The sequence below is a fragment of the Macadamia integrifolia genome, chromosome 14, assembly GCF_013358625.1.
Source record: "Macadamia integrifolia cultivar HAES 741 chromosome 14, SCU_Mint_v3, whole genome shotgun sequence".
NCBI classification, from domain to species: domain Eukaryota; kingdom Viridiplantae; phylum Streptophyta; class Magnoliopsida; order Proteales; family Proteaceae; genus Macadamia; species Macadamia integrifolia.
Window position 1 is genome coordinate 19,234,588 of NC_056570.1, and position 4,999 is coordinate 19,239,586.

The window sequence follows — 4,999 nt, forward strand, 5'->3', positions numbered from 1 at the left end:
AAAAAAAAAAAAAAAAAAAATAAATAAATAAAGCATTTCCATCAAATCCTTTCATGTGTCTTTTTTGCCACTTTGTGGCTGGCTTTTTTTAGATACTTTCCTCCATGAGGTTTTTGTTCTATATGGGGATCATTCAATCTAAAAGGTATTCTAAGTTTTTCTAAATGTTATAAAGGGAATTGTCAACAGAGGACGACCAATCTGCTCAAGAGGTTGGAGGTGTATGAATGAAGTTCGATAAGGCCACCAGCCTCTTGGTCACCTCAATGGTTTGTTTAACATGTGTTTAACCTTAAGGTCCAAGGTTCAAGGCTTGGTTGGAGAAGAAGAAAGAGAAGGAAATGGTATTCTAAAATATCTCAAATTTTTTCTTCTTCAATATATTGATAAAAGGAGGTGGTCGATTCTCACTTAATCACATTTGAGGAGGTTGAAAGGAAGAATGTTTGATGGGAAAGAGAAGTGAAGAGAGGTTGATGCTTCTACGTGCCTTCTTATTGGTTATATTAATAGCTATTGAAATAATTATTAAATAAATTGACAACAGAAACCGATAAAAACCAATTATTACAATAAAAGGGTGACAAAAGAGGAAATTGAGTATCAGTAAAGCAAAATTCTAGTCTTTTTTCTTTTTGGTAATAAGCAAAATTCTCGTCACATACATGTACAGGTCTCGTTATCAGAAAAAAAAAAAAAAAAAAAAGTCATGTACAAGTCTCTTGGGGAGATTCAAGACTTGTATTGGATGAACCTGAAGAAAACCCAGATAAGATGTACATATGTTATTGCTCATCTTTTTGCTCATGGTGGTGGTGATTTTTCTGGAGAATAAATAGCCACTCCAAGTTTAAGCTTTTCTTTTGGAGAACTGTCAATGCCAGAATTCCAACCATGAATGTTTTATTTAAATGGGCGGATATTGATACTATTTGTGGATTTTACCACAATTAGCGGGAATCCTTATACCATTTGTTGTTTGAATGTGAGCTTTTAAGACGAGTCTGGGTTGCATGACATTGGGCCTTAAACCTGACCATCTTCTAGATTTTTCCGTCAATAACATTATTATGTACTGCTTTAACTCTAGTGTTATTCCTAAGAAAGGTTTGACTTGGTTTTTTTCGGTATTTATGTTTATTGTTATTTCATTTGGAAACAAACAAACCATACTCTATTTTGTACCCAAAATCCAAATCATTCAACCATTCTCATACAGGTTGAGTATTAGATCTCCAATGGAATTTTCAACAAAAAAAGAAAAAGAAAATGAAATCCAGGTGATATCTGATTTCTTGCACTATAATACTCTGACACCCGCCCTCCACATAGCACAATTACTCTCATTATCACAAGTGTCAAAGATATCACAAAAAATATATTTGCTTGGGCAATTTGCTTTGTTTTCCCAAAAAAAAAAAAAATTGCACTTATGTGAAGCAAATTACTTGTTGACAAGAGAAAATAGTGAGACGAGGTTATAGGGCTGCTCAAAGGGATGCTGGAGGCAAGGACGTTGAATTGGAAAGTGGACATGACATAGAATGATGCAGAAGAAATTGGAATGTTTTTTGAGAAGAAGTATGAACATTTGCTAACTTTATGGCCAAAAACATTAATATTACTATATATAAAGATGGATAGCCCATCCTAACCACCCCAAATTTTGTATTAAAACTAATAATCGATGTATGGGGGAACTCAAAGATATAGCCAAAGAGGTTATAACAAAAAAATAATCTATTTATAAGTCAGATATGATGTATAATTTTCAAGACTTTTAGTGTTTTCTTCTTCTATGAAATAAAAGAAAAAAGAAAAAAAAAGATAAGAGGTATAAAAATGCCTCATTTTTTAATAACTAATTATTAAAAAATACAGTTGGACTTGGCCTAACTTGGCTGGCTACTGTAACACAAAATCAGGTTTAATTTGGATTGGCATCAATTCCTTCAATTTTGATACGATTTTAGAAAACCTGAAAATGGATCTGTCACTAATCTAGAATTGAGATATCATATAGATGAAATCTTAGGGAGGCACCCCTAGGATTCAACTAATAAGGGGTTAGGCACCCAGGTTGCTTTTTATCAAATAATAACAGGTTGAATGATAATCATTCAGTTCTCAAGCAATGAAGAGCAGGAGATAAGATGAGTCAAACTCAAAACCACACGTTTCTTAAGGTGAAGGTCCCTCACCAACTCGGTTACCCCTTGAGGTTTATTGGAATACAATACAATCCTTATTTGATTGCATTTAAATCTCAAAAAAAAATTTGTAGAGGTCAAGACTAATCTAACATTTCATTGATTTTGACTCGATTTTTCTTTAACTAAGATTTTCCAAATTTGATGAGCGATGCCTCTTATTCTATTTTCCTTTTTTTTTTTTTTTTTAATTCATATAACCGATCCCATTAAATTAGAATAAGACTGAATTTCTACTAAGTTTATTTTATTATTTTTCCGTCAATGACTCGGTCGTCTCTTTAATACATATTATGGAAAAGAAGTGCCACCACGCCATAGGACTATTTCCCTAGAATGGGCACCTCAAGAAATCTCATCTAGTGCACTCCTCTTCACCCTAGCCCATGCAGCCACCTTTGAGGTCCAAAATCTATGCTCCTACACGGTCTGGGTTGCTGCTTCACTAGGTGGAAGCCAGCAACTCGACCCCAACCAATCATGGACAATTGATGTGCCTGCTCGCACAACAGGCGGCCGGATTTGGGGTCGTATCAGCTGTAACTTCGATGCAAACAGTCGGTGGAGTTGCCTGTCAGGTGGCTGTGGGAGCTACAATGCCAGGGCTATGGTATTCACCACAAAACACCTTAGCTGAATTAACAAAGACTCTTCTAATGGCCAAAAGAGGTGACAGTTCAGATCCTACGTCCTTTTAAAATGTGCACACGTGTTGGGTTTTATGATGAAGTACTCCAAAGAGTTGGATCTGAGCTTTCACCTCTTGAGCGCAGCAGAGGAGTCGGATCCAGCCGAATTCAGATTAATTCAATACCAAAACTCAGACTTCTTTGATACATCAGTCCTCGACGGATTTAACATCCCAATGGATTTTAAAAAAATTACAATGGAATCCGATGCTCGGCCGACATCAATGGGCAATGTCCTCAAGAATTGAAGGCCCCTAGAGGATGCAACAACCCGTGCACCATGTTCAAGACCGACGGATACTGTTGTAATTCGGGGAGCTATGGTCCATCCACTTACTCCCAATTCTTCAAGAATAGGTGCCCCTAGATGCATAGTCACACCAAGGACGATGCGACATGTATTGGTGGTACTAACTACAGGGTTGCCTTCCGGCCCTAATGAGCCTCTTGATCACTACTCAGATATAATTATATCTTTGGGAACTGAAGCTAAAATATGTAAAGTTGTGTCCATGCCATAAGAATATTATTTATATTTATGTTATAGAAATAGCTTAACACATTTCCATTAAAGAACAGTTCCTTATAATCTACAAATCCTTTTATGTGTCTTTATGTCTCTTTGTGTACATTCGCATTTACAATGTTTATCATAACTTTTTATGGTTCCTACTCCTTAGTCTGCCGCTGAAGACTTATTCATGATAAAGACCCTGATCCCCCCACCCCCTCTAATTATATTATTTTGTTCATATTCTATCTATAAGTAAATGGAAAATGCTTTATGGAGGAGTGTGGGTCCTACACCCAAATACATAGGGTAAAATGATCAGCCTGACCCATGAACTGAAAAATAACACCTACGCAGGTGCTCTTTCAAGTGCTCCCTTTGGCCATCAAACAAACGTAGGAGCCACCGCACTCTCCCGCAGAAAACAATGAAACACTTCTCCATAAATAAAATATCATAAAAATATTAAGGTATTTTAGAACACCTCTTAATTATATTCAAATGAAATGAGGGATGGTAAAAAAAAAAAAAAAAATGAGTCATAGTGATAATGATAGTGATGGTGACCTGAACTTCATAAAAAGCTTGCAATAGGGATGGCCTTAACTTCTACTCCTTAACAACTCTCTCTTTAAACATCTAGGAAAAATCCAACATATCAGCCCTATCGCCTCTACTTAGATCTAAGTGGTCCTCTGTTGGGACCAATTCGATATATATCAATCCAATGGTAAGCTGGAAGGGTAAAATATCCCCCCAGCCACCCCACCCCCCAAAAAAAAAAAAAAAAAAAATCCAATTGAGATGATAAGAGTTTTGCATGAGAACTCACAGAGTTGCAGTGTCAAATTCCAAATTTCAGGATATGGTAATAAAGTCTCTCAAGGTGTGGACTCTGGATTGGATAAGGGGATATCGATTCAATTCCAATTGAGATCTACCCATATTGGGTTGGATTAGACAGAAATATCCCTAATTATTACTAAAAAAATTGATTTTTTGACCTTATTAGTCTTCATCCATATCCATCCAACAATATGGTATCGGCCATGAATAGGGATCGGACAGGAATAATATCAATCCGATCCTATTCTTCAAACCATGGTGTGGAGCAATCTCAAGAAGAGAATCACTTAATCAAAAGATTTGAACCTTTGATTAGATTAAAGAAACGGTATTTCGGGCTTTCATAATCGTGGGTGAGAGAAAAAAAAATTGAATATGATAACAAAATCTTTGTAATGTACAAGTTTCTTTGTAACCTCAATAGCATGTTGATTATGTACTCAACTTTAACGTCGAAGGTTCTAAACTTGTATGACCATGAACCGGAAAAAGATCAGAGGTATTCTAAAATATCTCATTTTTTTTTTTCAAAGACTTCTCATGCATTAATGGCCACTGAGAGATTGTTGTCTAGTCTTTGAATCTCTCTCATTTCACAATGTTGATGGTGATAGTGTGTGTATTGACCAAGGGCATAATCCTCCTCTCAAATTTCTTTTCTATTGTTATAATTACCTACCATCATTGTAATTATCTATCATTTAAATGGGGCAATTGAGTTACATCAGCCAACACAGTATATA

General features: G+C 35.8%; 1 protein-coding gene across 1 annotated transcript in view; it reads right to left on the reverse strand.

The window, feature by feature from the left end:
- Positions 1–4,999, reverse strand: part of LOC122060396 (ankyrin repeat protein SKIP35-like) — a 93,006-nt gene that overhangs the window by 21,117 nt on the left and 66,890 nt on the right. The window lies entirely within an intron of this gene.